The sequence below is a fragment of the Physeter macrocephalus genome, chromosome 14 (genome assembly GCF_002837175.3).
Source record: "Physeter macrocephalus isolate SW-GA chromosome 14, ASM283717v5, whole genome shotgun sequence".
Lineage (NCBI taxonomy): Eukaryota > Metazoa > Chordata > Mammalia > Artiodactyla > Physeteridae > Physeter > Physeter macrocephalus.
Genome location: NC_041227.1, coordinates 111,220,696 through 111,236,946, shown reverse-complemented (window position 1 = coordinate 111,236,946; position 16,251 = coordinate 111,220,696). Strand labels below are relative to the sequence as shown.

General features: G+C 39.1%; 1 pseudogene; it reads left to right on the top strand.

The window, feature by feature from the left end:
• Positions 1 to 15,371, top strand: part of LOC102983668 (leucine-rich repeat-containing protein 37A3-like) — a 235,292-nt pseudogene extending 219,921 nt beyond the window's left edge.
• Positions 15,372 to 16,251: the final 880 nt, after the last annotated feature.

Genomic DNA, 16,251 nt, shown 5'->3' with positions numbered 1-16,251 from the left:
AATTTTTTTGTTCTAGTTCTGTGAAAAATGCTAGTGGTAGTTTGATAGGGATTGCATTGAATCTGTAGATTGCTTTGGGTAGTAGAGTCATTTTCACAATGTTGATTCTTCCAATCCAAGAACATGGTATATTTCTCCACCTATTTGTATCATCTTTAATTTCTTTCATCAGTGTCTTATAGTTTTCTGCATACAAGTCTTTTGTGTCCTTAGGTAGGTTTATTCCTAGGTATTTTATTCTTTTGGTTGTAATGCTGAATGGGATTGTTTCTTCAGCTGCTCTTTCTGATCTTTTGTTGTTAGTGTATAAGAATGCCAGAGATTTCTGTGCATTAATTTTGTATCCTGCTACTTTACCAAATTCATTGATTAGCTCTAGTAGTTTTCTGGTAGCATCTTTAGGATTCTGTATGTATAGTATGTCATCTGCAAACAGTGACAGCTTTACTTCTTCTTTTTCGATTTGGATTTCTTTTATTTCTTTTTCTTCTCTGATTGCTGTGGCTAGATCTTCCAAAACTATGTTGAATAAGAATGGTGAGAGTTGGCAACCTTGTCTTGTTCCTGATTTTAGTGGAAATGGTTTCAGTTTTTCACCATTGAGGACAATGTTGGCTGTGGGTTTGTCATATATGGCCTTTATTATGTTGAGGAAAGGTCCCTCTATGCCTACTTTCTGCAGGCTTTTTATCATAAATGGGTGTTGAATTTTGTTAAAAGCTTTCTCTGCATCTATTGAGATGATCATATGGTTTTTCTCCTTCAGTTTGTTGATATGGTGTATCACGTTGATTCATTTGCGTGTATTGAAGAATCCTTGCATTCCTAGAATAAAACCCACCTGATCATGGTGTATGACCCTTTTAATGTACTGTTGGATTCTGTTTGCTAGTATTTTGTTGAGGATTTTTGCATCTATGTTCATCAGTCATATTGGCCTGTAGATTTCTTTCTTTGTGACGTCTTTGTCTGTATCAGGGTGATGGTGGCCTCATAGAATGAGTTTGGGAGTGTTCCTCCTTCTGCTATCTTTTGGAAAAGTTTGAGGAGGATAGGTGTTAGCGGGTGAGCAGACAAGCCTCTCGGGCTGGTGAGTGCTGGTCGGCACCGATCCTCTGCGGGAATCTCTCCACTTTGCCCTCCGCACCCGTTACTGCGCTCTCCTCCGTGGCTCTGAAGCTTCCCCCTCTGCCACCCTCAGTCTCCGCCCGTGAAGGGGCTTCTAGTGTGTGGAAACCTTTCCTCCTTCACTGCTCCCTCCCTTTGGTGCAGGTCCCATCCCTATTCTTTGTCTCTGTTTATTCTTTTTTCTTTTGCCCTACCCAGGTATGTGGGGAGTTTCTTGCCTTTTGGAAGGACTGAGGTTTTCTGCCAGCGTTCAGTGGGTGTTCTATAGGAGTAGTTCCACGTGAAGATGTATTTCTGATGTTATCTGTGGGGAGGAAGGTGATCTCTGTGTCTTACTCTTCCGCCATCTTCTCTGTCTCTCCCAGCATGATTATTTTAATCTTCATCCATATTGTTGTTGATATCAGTAATTCATTTCTGTTTATTGCTAAATAGTATTCCATTATATGGATGTACCACAATTTATCTATTCACCATAGATGGACATTTGAGTTGTTTCAGTCTTTGTCTATTACAGATAAAGGTGCTATGAATATTTGTGTACAAGTCTTTGTATGGATGTATTCTTCCATTTCTCTTGGGTAAATACCTGCAAGTAGAACGGCTAGATCATTGGTAAGTAGATGTTTAAGTGTTTACAAAAAACCTATTTTCCATACTGGTTCAATCATTTTACATCTCTACCAGCAGTGTATGAGAGTTGCATTTTCTTCACGTTGCAGCCAACACTTGCTATGCTTAGTATTTTTAATTTTAGATAGTTTAATAGGTGTGTAGTTGTATCTCACTGTAGCATCCCTAATGATTAATCATGTGAAACATCTTTTCATATGCTTATTTTCCATCTGTATATCTTTGAATCTTTTATCTATATTTTTCTGGAGTTTTGAGAGTTCTTTATATATTCTGGAAATTAGTTGTTTATCCAATATGTAACTTGCTAAGTATTTTCTCCCATTCTGTGACTCATCTTTTCGTTCTCTCAGGAGTGTCTTTTGCAGGGCAGAAATTCTTAATTTTGATGGTGTCTAATTTATATATTTTTTTCTTTTATGGATTATGCTTTTGGTGTCATAGCTAAGAAATCTTGCTGAACTCAAGGTCATAAAATTCTCACCTGTTTTGTTCCAGAAGTTTTATAGTTTTATGTTTTACATTTACATCTTTGAACCAATTTGAGTAGCATCCCTGATAATTAATCATGTGAAACATCTTTTCATATGCTTATTTTCCATCTGTATATCTTTGAATCTTTTATCTATATGTTTCTGGAGTTTTGAGAGTTCTTTATATATTCTGGAAATTAGTTGTTTATCCAATATGTAACTTGCTAAGTATTTTCTCCCATTCTGTGACTCATCTTTTCGTTCTCTCAGGAGTGTCTTTTGCAGGGCAGAAATTCTTAATTTTGATGGTGTCTAATTTATATATTTTTTTCTTTTATGGATTATGCTTTTGGTGTCATAGCTAAGAAATCTTGCTGAACTCAAGGTCATAAAATTCTCACCTGTTTTGTTCTAGAAGTTTTATAGTTTTATGTTTTACATTTACATCTTTGAACCAGTTTGAGTTCTTTTCTGTATATGGTTTGTCTGGCTCAGTAGTTGTGGTGCACAGGCTTAGTTGCTCCGTGGCATGTGGGATCTTCCCGGACCAGGGCTCAAACCCATGTCTCCTGCACAGGCAGGTGGATTCTTAACCCATGCCCCAACAGAGACATCCTGATTTTTCTTTTTTAGTGTACTAAGTTGGGTAAATTGATTTTCAAATATTAAACCAACCTTTCATTCTTGAGATAAACCCCACTTGGTCATGATGTATCGTCTTTTTACATATTACTGGATTTGATATACTAAAACTTTGTTAAGAATTTTTGCCTTTGTGTTCATGAGAGATATTGGTCTATAGTTTTCTTGTAATGGCATTGTCTAATATTGATACGGTGAAAGTTGGCCTTATAAAAAAGTTAGGAAGTATTCCCTTCCCTTCAACTTTCTGGTAGAGTTTGTATAGAATTGGCATTATTTTATTCCTTAAATGTTTGGTAGAATTGATCAGTTAAGCCACGTGGACTTGAAGCTTTCTTTGTTGGAAGGTTTTAAACTGCACATACAATTTCTTTAATATCTTTATTCTTGAATAAACTTTAGTATTGCATGTCTTGCAAGGAATTTGTCCATTTCATCTTGACTTTATTGGTATAAAGTATTCTATAATATTCTCTTGGTATCCTTTTACTATCTATAGTATTTTTCTGTTTTCCATTTTACTTCTTTTTACTTTGATCTTTATTGTGTTCTTTCTTCTCTTATCTGTGATTAATTTGCTCTCATTTTTCCAGTTTAAGGTGGAAGTTGAGGAAGCTGAGTGCAGTGTTAGCAGTATCCCACATGTTGACATGTAATGTTTTCAGTTTCAGTGAGTTCAGAATAGTTTCTGATTTCCCTTTTGATTTCTTCTTTGACCACAAAGTTACTCAGAAGTGTGTTGTTTAGTTTCCAACTATTTGGAGATTTTTCGGATTTGTTAATTTCTGGTTTAATTCCATTGTGTTCTGAGACATATACTGAATGACTAAAATCCTTTAAAAAAATTTTTTAAGCATTTTTTTTAATTTACTTTTTTTGCTGCGTTGGGTCTTTGTTGCTTCGCATGGGCTTTCTCTAGTTGGGGTGAGCAGGGGCTACTCTTCATTGCGGTACACCAGCTTCTCATTGGATGGCTTCTCTTGTTGCAGAGCACAGACTCTAGGTGCGTGGGCTTCAGTAGTTGTGGCACATAGGCTCTAGAGTGCAGGCTCAGTAGTTGTGGCGTACGGGCTTAGTTGCTCCGTGGCATGTGGGATCTTCCCGGACCAGGGATCGAACCCGTGTCCTCTGCATTGGCAGGCAGATTCTTAACCACTGAACCACCAGGGAAGTCCCAATTCCAGTATTCTTAATCTTTTGTGTAGATCCATATTCCAATTTGGTGTCATTTTCCTTCGGCTTAAAAATACTTCTTTTAACATTTCTTATAGTGAAAGTCTACTAGGAATGAATTCTTTCAGCATTTGTATGTCTGAGATAGCCTTTATTTTGCTTTTGTTTTGACAGATCTGGGTATAGAATTCTAACTTGATACAATTCAATTCACTACTTGAAAGATGTTATTCCACTGAGTTCTCGTTTACATTGTTTCCAACAAGAATTCTGCTGTCCTTGTTATCTTTGTTCCTCTGTATGTAGTGTATAGTTTTTTCCTCTGGCTGCTTTTAAATTTTACTCTTTATTGCTGGTTTTGAGCAATTTGATTATTTTTTGTGCCTTGCTGTAGTTTTGTCCATGTTTCTTATGCTTAAAGTTCATCGGTCTTCTTGAGTTTCTGGGTTTATAGTGTTTACCAATTTGGAAAAATTTTGCCTATTATTTCTTCAAATTTTTGTCTTTCTGCTTTCCTTCGTGGACTCCAAGTACACATGTATTAGGCCACTTGAAGTTGTTGCAAAACTCACTGATGTTGTATTCATTTTTGTTGTTGTTTTGTTTTGTTACTCTTTTTGTTTCATTTTGGATAGTTTCTATTTCTATGCCTTAATGTTCACTGACCTTTCTTCTGCTGTGTCTAATCTGCCATTTAACCTCATTCAATGTCTTTTTCATTTAGAAATTGTTTTTAATCTGTAGAAGCTCAATTTGGGTCGGTTTTACATTTTCCATGCCTGTACTTAGCATTTTCAGTGTTTAGTCTGGGTTTTTTAACATATGAAATACAGTTATAATAACTTTTCTTCATATATAATAATAATATAATATATATATTATATATTATCATAATATATACAATATATATATAATATATAATAATAATATAAAATGTTCTTTTCTGCCAGTTCTAACATCTGTGTAGATTATGGGTTAGTTTTGATTGATTTCCTTTTCTCCTCAGTGTGGGTCATATTTTCCTACTTCTTTGCATGCCTGGCAATTTTTCATATGATCCCAGATATTGTGAGTATTAGTTTATTGTGTGCTACATATATTTATATTCCTGTAAAATGCTTGGGCTTTGTTTTGGGTGAAATTAAGTTACTCAAAACAATTTTATTCTTTTAGGTCTAGCTTTTAAGATTCGTTGGGTAGGAGTCCAAGTAGACTTTATTTCGTCTGGAGCTCATTATTTGCAACTACTGAGACAAGTCCTTTCTGAGTATCATGAGGTTTTCCAGTCTGACTTGTAGGAACAGGTACTATTCCTACAACCTTTTGTGATATCCAGTTATTCTTACTGTTAATCCTTTCTTGTGGTTCTTTTCCTGGCATCAAGTAATTGCTCACACAAATGTCTGACCAATACTTTGTTGAATTCACAAGAGATCCCTTTGCATATCTCCAGAATTCTTTGTCTGTGAAATTCTTTTCTCTCTGATACTCTGCTTTGTGAACTCTAGTTACCTTTGTTTTCCCAGACTCTCATCTCCATTTCCTCAGTCAGGGAGTCCACCAGTCTCTGCTTGGACTTCTCTTCCCTGTACCATGACCTGGAAACTCTCTCAGATAAGTAAATTAGGGCAATTATAGGGATTACTTCATTTCCCATCTCCTGGGGATCACTGAACTTTATTGCCTGAGGTCTAGTTTCTTGAAAACTGTTGTTTTATATGTTCTGTCTGATTTTTTCATTGTTTCAGGTGGGAGGTTAAATTGGTCCTTGTTATTTCATCTTGGCCAGAAGCCAATAACATTCTTTAAGTCTCTTTTGTTTTGATACAGGTTCCAATTAATGATTAGGCATTTCATGTCATGTCGTTGTTTCCTTTATTTTAGAATATTTCCCTACTATTTTTTTTTTCTTTTGTCTTTTATGACATTGGCGTTTTTGAAGGGTCTAAGCCAGTTGTCTTGTAAATTGCCGGACACTCTGGATTTGTCTGTTTCCTCATTAGATTCAAAGTAAACATTTTGGGGAAGAATACTATATAGGTAATATATTCTTCATACCTCATCACTTCAGGTGGCCCAGTGCTAAGTTTGATCACTTGATTAAGGTGGTATCTTCCATATCTCTCCATTGTAAAGTTATTTTTCCCCTTGGTAATTGATAAATAATATGTGGGGTGATCCTTTGGGATCAGTGAAGATCCTACTTTCAAACAACTCTTCACCCAACTGTGCATCAATGATAATCCTTGTCTGAATCGATTATTCCATTGATAGTTGCAAAATGACACTTTTCTAATTCTATCATTCCTTTTGCATTTATTAGCTGACATTATTCTACAAAGAACAGCTCCCCCAATTTTCATTTTGAGTATCATTATGAACTCGTGTGTTTTTTAAAAAATTAACCATGTTATGCCTTATTATAATGATAATGTTATTCTTTGAAATGTTCCTTTTGTCCACATTTGGTCAATGCGATCTCTTATTGTTTAACCGCGATGCTTTTTTATTAGTAGAATAATTTCTAATACATTACTACTCACAAATAGGAACTGAGAAGGGGACTCGAGAAGGTGTGGTCTTATTCAGACTCTTCTTAGAAGTCTGCCTTCTTCCTGTGTACTCTCAACCCAACGTGAGGCTTTCGGGTTGGCAGGAGATATTTCTGAATTAAACTACAGATCAATGTCACCCAATTCTAATCCCTATTCCCTTTTTTCTAGGCATACCATACCTACTGCCATCCTAATCCTTCTGTTGGGTACCTCTCTCCTCCTATATATTTATTTACAACTGTCAAGAGCAGCAATTGGCCAACTGGCTCCTATTCAGTACTCCAGTCCATATGCCCCGAGAACTCCTTTTTGCACTGGTCTGTGGTGGCCCTGGCCTACCTCTTCTACCTACCCAAGTAACACTTTTACCACGAATTTAATTACCTGATTTTCCATTTATAGGACCTTACCTAGCCGTTTGGCCTGCTGCCTCTGCCAATTTAAAAATACTATTGAGGTTGTCTGGAAGACAGTCAAGCTGCACTGTGGCAGTGAATGCCTGAGAGATATGACACGTTGTTGTGAGTCTCAATTGCAGGATAATAAGTTTTTAATTTAATTTTTTAATTTTTATTTTTAATCAATGATGATAAATTTGAAAATTAATGATGTTATTGCATTATTTTAATTCATTCATTGAGAGTTCCAGCTCCCTAAGTTTCTAAGAACTACCCCCTTGCTAAAAATCGGATTCTTGGTTACATTATTAAGCTAATAATAGCTCAGTTACATTGTTAGCTTAATAATGTAACTGATCTGCATACATAAAGGAACAAGAGAAAGGAATGGAAGGGGCAAGGGAATTAACATTAATGGCCACATATCCTATGCTGTGCTCTCTGCAAATGAGAACTTATTCATATAGTGCCTCACAGTTTGTAAACTGATTTTATATACATTAGGTCTCAAGTACCCTTTGTCTTATAGGACAGGTGTAAATATATTTTTGTTTATTTTGTTTGTTTCTGCAATTTTATAAAGAGTACAAGTGATGCTGTTTTATGTCCTATTTGGAGCCTGAGAGTTTCTGGTTCCATAACCAGACGCTGCTACCTAGCCCTTCTAATGGATGGGAGAGCTAGTTTATTCTTAGACTGTCCAGCTCTGAACTTGCTCTAAATCTCAAGCTTTTCTATCTACAAAACACTCAGGGGCTTTCAAGTATTTTTCTATGTTAGATTTATTGGTACTAACTTGATGATTTCCAAAATGTTCATTCATGCCCAGGTAGCTTGAATACAGGTCTCTTTCAGTGATCTAGAGCACATCATAAATAATAACACTTTGCTACTTATATAAAGACAATATTGCTGATTTTTCAACACAATTTTTTTTTTTTGTCCATGCCACACAACTTGTGGGATCTTAGTTCCCCAAACGGGGATTGAACCCGGGCCACAGCAGGGAAACTGTCGGGTCCTAACCATTAGACTACCAGGGACTCCCCCAAACATTTTTTTTTTTTTTACTAATTATATTCCTCCCTTCTCCCCCAGAAGTGGGCAGAAAAGGCATTTTTAATCTCCTTTTACAGTTGAGGAAAAACAGATCAGAGGTGTTACGTGCTATGACCCTAGTGCTCCGATCTGCAGAGAGTCCAGATGAATAGGGGAATATTTTTCTTCCAGCCTTGGCTTTTCTTGAGTACTGGCCCCTGGGAACCAGTGGAGTAATCCTCAATATAGTTACTATATTTAACGCTACAGAATTTTCTGAGTAGATAGCCACTATTTCAAGAGAGATCTTTTTCACATTTTGTTGTTGCCAGTCATAGGCTTAAGTGTGGGTTTCTTTGTCTCCTAAGTGGCACTCAAACGTTGACTGATTCCTCATTTATTTGGCTGTGGACTGACAAAAAGCTGTCCCATCAGTCTTCAGGGATCAAAAGCAGTCCCTTCTTTTTTGACAGATGAAGAAACATCTATAAGGAATGCCGGAGGATCGTTCATGAAGGTGTTAAAAGCCCGGAAGAAGCACAACAGCACCGAGCTGACTATTGAGTCAGAGAGGGCATCCTCAGATAAAAGTGCTGTCAGCTTGTCAGGCTTCATGAATGAGCAGCTGGAGTTTAATAATAACAGTGATATTATCAGTGCACTAAAATCTAGGAGATGTGAAATCAACATTATCACCATTTATTCAACTTCTTTTTTCAAACACAGAAGATGGAGATATGCTGCTGGGCCTTTTGAAAACCAATACAAGGAGCCCTTCTGTTAAAGCTGTACGCAGCAATTCAACTAATAAAAATAAATGAGGAAACTCCATTTTCTTGAAAATCTGTTAGATGCAGAAACTCAAGAAAAAATTGATGAGGTTAAAAAGGAAGAAAAACCTGCCACGCGTACGCATTCCAACCTTTTAAGTGCCATCTTTCTAAAGAAATTGGAAACTGCCCAACCACAGAAGGACAGCCTAGCAAAGATTGAGAGTACAGAGGAAAAGCTGTTGAGAGTGAACAGGGTCCTCAAGGCCCAAGGGGCATACAGAAATGCACCTCAAAGCAGTGGGAAATGAGAGCGTCAGGAGGAAGCAGAATGCCCAGCCATCTGTGGCGAACACTGCCAAAGAAAGAAGGCTCAGGAGGCCATCCCCAAGAAAGCTGCAACAAGCTGTCCTCATGGTGCCGAGGCCCAGGAAGCTGGTGGGAAAGTCCTCCAATGCAGAGTCTTCATTCATAAAGGAACCCAAGGCAGCAGGCTCCTCTTCCCTGAAACAGTACTTCAAGGGCAGGCCTTCTGCCTCCATTCCTCCAAAATCCCCATCTGATGTAAAAAGCAAATCAAAAGACTTATCCAACGCTATACGTGTTTTAGCAGATGCAAAGGCTACAGTTAGAAATATTAAGGCTTTTGAACTAATCTCACATTCTGGGAAAAGATACATCTTCCATAAAACTAGGTCTCATCGGGTCCACAGAAAACCCAAAGTCAAAAGGAGTCGAAAGTTCAGAAAGAAAAGTTCACTCAATAGAATGATGCTTGCAAGCCCTCCGTTCTCTGTAGAGAGGAGTCCCATAAATTCCCCTCCACAAGAGGCTGTTTCATCTTCAGGAGAAGTGACTTCTCAGGAACATCCTTTTCCAGAATTATTTGTCTTTCAGACCCTTCTACAGAAACCACTACTACAGAAAACAATACTGCACAAAATGTTTCTGAAGAAATTATTTCTACACGAAACTACACTCTGCCAGGAGGAGCTGGACCTGGAAACAATACCCATAGGAACATGTCCGCTGCACATTCTACTGTTGCTGCAGACAACAGTATGCCAACTGTTGAACACACCAACGAAACACAATGGGAGCACCACAACACGGGCACCGAATTCTCCTCTAAACCCACAGTCTTCACTTCCCCAGGGCTCACATCCCCGGCTGATCAAGTTGCAAGTCACCTAAAACAGCAGCTACGGTCCCTCATCCCCAACAGTGACGTGCAATGGCTCATTTCTCATGTGATCCAGACTTTGAAAACGGACTGCTCGGAGACCCACGTGCAGCTGGGCTGTGCCAACCTCATCCCTAGAACAGGCCTCCTGATGAAGCTTTTCAGCAAGCAGCAAGAACTAAAGGTGTCCAAAGCAGAATGGGTTACAGACCAGTGGAAAGCTGACAACTATACCAGTGAGAGCACAGAAGCCCAGAGTGAGCAGAAAGAGCAGGAGTCAAGTGAGGTGAGGATGACCCCTGAGACATGGGACCTGGACTGTTACTCAGTCTAGGACATGCCATTGACATGCCCAAGCAGGAATACCACGGGCTCCTAGTCCGTGTCTTATCTTCAGCCATGAAACTGGCTAAGACATTGATCTCCCACTTTGCTCATTTAGAGAGTGTGCCCCTATTCCTAGGGTAGACGAGAAAAGGACATAACACAAGATAAATAAATTGTAGAAGAAAATGCTAAAGATAAGATTAATAACATTAAATTTGGCTTGTTCTTATAGAAACTACTCTCCTGAAAGAATTGGGTTTTATAGTAGTTTAAGAATAGTTAGCTATTGTTTAGAACAGGTTTAAGAATAGTTAGCTTTCATCCCTTCTATCTCCTTGTTTTTAAAAAATTGTTATTTATGTTTTTAGCTCACAAAAGAAGTTCCAGGATATGGCTATAAGAACAAACTCATCTTGGCAATATCTGTAACTGTGGTAGTGACGATTTTGGTTACAATTTTCTGTCTCATTGAGGTAAGGACAGTAATTAATTCAGATTCACAATGAACAACCTGAGGATAAAAGCCACCTTTCCACCTACTACTACGTGATTTTTCTCTTTAGTCATGAGGACTGAGATACACTTTGGTATTTTACTGAAAAGTATATTCCCAGGATTTTTTTTTTTTTTTTTTTTTTTTTTGGCTGTGTTGGGTCTTCATTGCAGTGCACGGGCTTCTCATTGCTGGGGCTTCCCTTGTTGTGGAGTACGGGCTGTAGGCACGCGGGCTCAGGAGTTGTGGCGCACGGACTTAGTTGCTCCGCAGCATGTGGGACCTTCCCAGACCAGGGATCAAACCCATGTCCCCTGCACTGGCAGGCAGATTCTTAATCACTGGGCCACCAGGGAAGTCCCCACAGGATATTTAAAGGAACTCTGCTCCCAGGAGATCTCTATGGAATTGGATCCATGATAACAAACCACTGGACTATTTTGACAAGTTAAGTTTATAAGAAGGCCAGAGTTGACATGATAATAAAATTTCTTCAACTCAAAAAAAAACTATGCTCATTTGATGTACTCACCAGTCACTCTCATTCTACTGTTGATTTCTTTCCTTGTTGTCTGAAGTGATGAGAGATATAGGATCTCCATACTCATGGAGCTATCAGTCACCCTGGGAGGGCTAAAAGGACATGCCTAAAAGATAAAAGTGTGATCTCGTCAATTCCTTAGGTTTACTTAGCAGCTTTCTTCTCTGGTGTATTAGGAATTGTGTAGATAGGTTCCATTAAAATACTCCAATAAAATCCTGGAGGAGGCTACCCTAAATTATGTCATATTTATAGTAGCCTTTTCCTGGAGCTCGCCTGTTTACCTTTTGTTCAGTTACATAATGGTTTATTACTTTTCCCAACAGGCATTTGCTAACATTAAAACAGTGATTTTAATAAGCTGACAGTCTTGGTTCTACCCTACCAATCCAACCTATTTATTTACCTTTTCTCTTGTAATGTCAGCCCTCCATTCCAGCCAAAGCAGCTCCTCACTATATGCTAGTTACACCATACCCATTCCTACTTTTGTCTGTGCCTTTGCCCATCTAAAATTCCTTTATTTTGCTTTGCCTGTGGAAGTCCTATGAATCTCTCAAAAACCAACTCAAGTTCAGATATCTTTCTTCATAGAGTCTTCCCTGAATACTCCAGCCCTCCTGATCCGAGAAACACCAAGGTTAGCACATCATGGAGCTGAGCAGAGATGTGTAAGGACCAATGGCTTCCTGGCCTATCAGACTTGAATAAAACCTGACATGATGTACTAACTTCTAAAGAGAAATGTGAAGAGTAGGAGGTGTGTTGACAGTCTGCCAGCATATCTGCCCGTCCTCTCCTCCTGGCTCATGTGGGGTGGGTTTTGTTAGCCAGGCCTTTGTCACCTCATGACGTAAAAATAATCTCTAATATTTTCTTCAAGTACTTTTATAATCTGTCTAGAATTTGTTGTATTTGTTTTTTAGTGTGGTTGAAGTAGGGGATCTAACTTTTTCCACCTACATGAAGATCTAATTGTTTTCGAATCTTTCACTAATGGTTTATTCCTTCTTCCCTGGTCTAATATACTGTCTTCATCTGGACTTTATTCTGTCATCCAGTTATCTTGTCCTGTACCGGTACCAATATCACACTGCTTAATTCCAGTTGCTCTATAATATATTTTATATGTGGTAGGGCAAGGTCCTACTCCTTGACCTCCTTTTTCATACTTTTCATAACTATTCTTACATATATTCTCTACCAAATGTCAGCTGGCCCGGTTTTATTTAAAAATTATTTTGGATATAAATGGATTGTGTTGAATTTTTAGGTTAATTTGAGGAGAATTGACCTCTTTACAACATTCTAGGAGCATGGTATCTCTTGCCATGTAAGTACTTCTTAATGTCCTTCAGAAAAGTTTTAATATTTTCATCACATAGGTCTTACAAATTTTTGGTGAAGTTTATTCCTAGGTAGTTTATGCATTTTTATTGATATAGTAAATGGGATGTTTCTTCTGTTTTTAGTTAGTTATTTGTGTTATATGGGAAGGCTATTGAGGCTTATGTATGGAGCCATCTTACTCATGTTACTTCCAAAAAAGTTTCGGTTGATTCTTTTGGTCTTTTTAGGTCCCTCATTTCACATGCAAATATGTTTGTCTCTTCCTTTCCAATACTTCGTTTTTCTTATTGTACTGATTAAGACCTCCTCCACAATGATCAATAGTAGCAGTAATGATGGGCATCCTACTCTTGTTCTTGACTTTAAAACAATGCTTAGGTTTCTGTTAGATACTTTTATTTTCTTTTCCTACTTCTAAGAGTTTTTATTAGGAATTATCTCTTGAACGTTATCTAAAACAGTCAATAAAATATATCGCCAGCTGCATGCAAGACCCTAAGTTAGGTACTGTGGAAGAGTCAAAGGATTCTTAAACAGGGTAGAATTCCTTTCCTTCAAAAAGTTACCATCTCATTGGGTAGGTAAGATTTAAAGTAAAAAGGAATGAATAAGGATTTGGAAATAGTTGTAATTGTTACTGATCATCATGTTTTCTCTCAGAACAGATTTAGCCTCATAGAAATGCAAAAGAGGAAGATAAAACAAGAAGCAGAAGGTAAATATTGGTCTTTTAAAGCAGAATTTTACAACTAGAGGAGAACTTAGAACCATCTATTTCAGTTTCCTCACCAAAGGCAGGAAGAATGTGTAATTACCCTAATGGTTTACCCTAATTTATTTATCAGCAGAATTAGCTCCCCAGCCCAAGCTGAGTTAGAACAGGACTGGCACAGATTCATCTGCTTTCACTAGTCCTTTAAGGAAAGAGGGTGGACGGGGTGAGGGTTTTGGTTGTACCTTTTCCTGCTGGCCTGATGCCTGGTTCCTAGGCATCAGGCCAGGCCAGAGGCCTTGTAGGAGGCTCTGGGGTAGGGAGGGCCACATGGTTGGGGATTTAGGGGCTGGCCTCACTCAAAGCTGACCAAAGGTAGAACATATTAGTCGCTCCTGTAGAGTGGCAAGAAAACTTCCCTTCTCATCCTACTGTTTTTCAGGTCCCTACTCTCTATTCCCTTTATGCAAACCTCATAGAATTTTAACCAGGAGAAACTTTAGACAGTAGTTTGCCTCTTCCTTTTATAATACGGAAATGGAGAAAGAGAAAGGGGAAATATCTTGCCCCATGTTCATACTGCTAGTGTTTATCAAAAAGAAGATGGTCCCTTTCCACTGAGGTCTTCTCTACTGATCACACTGTGCTTGGGCTGTGAGCTACGTTTTATGTCACTATTCAGTAGACACACACTATATGGACATAAGTAGTTTCTGAAACAAACTTATTGTGCACTCTGATTTTTTTCTATTCTATTTGTATTCAAAAAGAGTATTTTGTTTCCCTGCTGGTCATGGCCTTTAAACGGATTTCACAATTCACTGACACCTCAGTGACAGCCTGCAGTGTGAAGTCAGAGCGCTACAGATGACTTTGCTCCTTGCGTTCAGGTGTCTACTTGGTGTGATTCAACTTATAGGATAGAGCAGCCAGGAAAATAAAAGCACCTTCTCCCCACACCCACCCCTCCAGCAAATGCTGCATGTGCGACCAAGTCTGAAGTGGACTAGTGTGAAGCGCCTCTAGAGAGTAACGTGTTTCTTCCCAGCGCCGTTGTGCAGTGTTTTCACTGCACGAGGGCACTTGGCCAAGGGCCAAGAAGGGTGAACGGGGCTGAAAATACTGCCTATACTCCATGCTAAGCCACATGCAAAGATCTACCCAGAGACACTGGAGGTCCATTTTGGACAGACACAGAGAACTTCTGGACGGCCAGCATGCATGGAATGATTTTGAAGATCCCGGGTCTGTGGTGATTTTGCTCATTGTGATTATGGACTGAGGTACCCATTTAGTCCTAATAAGACCAGAGATAACACATTGTGAGAGAGATGAAAAATGACATGTAACAATGTGTGTGTTTTCCTCCAAGGGGCATTTTTCGATTTCTGCTGTGTAAGAGAAGCTCAGGGGAAAGTGAGAGTCAGGTAAATTTGAGGAGGATAAAGTACTGTGGCCAGAGAAAGCAGGGGAGATGCAGAATTAATATTTCCCTTTCTGTGTTCTAGGAGGTCTTTTTCGGGAGAAGGCGTCCATTTTGGCTTAGGGATATGTATAGGCCTCTCAATGCCACACGCAAGGAAAACATGGCACAAAAGCTACACGACAGGTAGTCTTCTGATGAGGTTGAGATATTCTAAAAGGATGCAGGGTAAATGATAGGGGACAATTTAAAATGCTCATCTAAAATGAGGAAATAATGAAAACTATAATTGTTCCTTTCAAAAGTAAAAGCCTTGTCATTATTCTTCTTACCCCAGGGAAGTCATCAAAGCCCCAGCAGAGAAGCTTCTGGCTGCATATTGGGTTGGAGAAGAGTGCGGGTGAGGAAAGTGAGACAGCACACGAGACTGTCACAGTGTGAGCCCTGTTCTGCCTCAAGCCACCTGCAAATTTTATTTTCTAGTATTGGCTTCTCAGCATTGCTTGTAAAATACTTATTTTTCTCATATTAAAATGTATAAATTCATAACCAAGTCTAACCATGTGGTAAGGAATTAAAATGTAAATAGTTGAATATTTATATACTAATAACAAGGGCTTGCAAGAAGAAGCAGAGCTGAAACTAGAATCCCTCATGGTAGCCAGTACTTCCACAGGGGGAAATGTGGGCAAAGGAGGATATGTAGAAGGATGAAGAGGGGCTTCCCTCCCTTGTTTCCCCAGTATCATCAGTCCCTGGGAACTGGAACACGTACCATCCTCAAGGGGCATAGATCATTAAATCAAATAACAATTTATTCTGGTGCTGTCTCTCCTGGTTCATCAAGTACCAGTTATTTACAACACGCTCGACCTCCTGCCCATAGAGGATCATCTACTTCTGGCCCCTTTCGTATGGTCATTGGGGTTGCCAGTATATTTGCATCACTGGGCCTCCCTCCACTGTGGAGCCAAAGCCTGACTTTTCTTCCAGGTTCTCAAACTCATGTACAAATGTGTACCCTGTCTTGGTAGTGGGTTTTCCACCATTTCAAGCTGGTGGAAAATTCCTACTGGGTTGTTTTTTTGCTTTAAAAAATAATCCCAATCCTTGAATAACTAGCAGGGAGGTGCCAGAAAGACAGGGTAAAGAAGAATGTGTGAGAGCAGCCATTGCCCAAGAAGGCCCTCCTCAGGCCCTGGCCTCTCCTGACCCCACTGCGGGTCAGCTGTGTGGTGCTCGGCTCCCTCCAGCTCAGCCCAGCACCACACCTACCCACCTCCTGCCTCACCCAGCACAGGCCCAGGGCTGCATGATTCCAAGTGATTATATAATGACAGTGCCTCCTGCGGAAGGTGCAAAGGCTCTTCCACTCCTGCAAAGAAAGTCATTAATCACATTTGTTAAGTCAG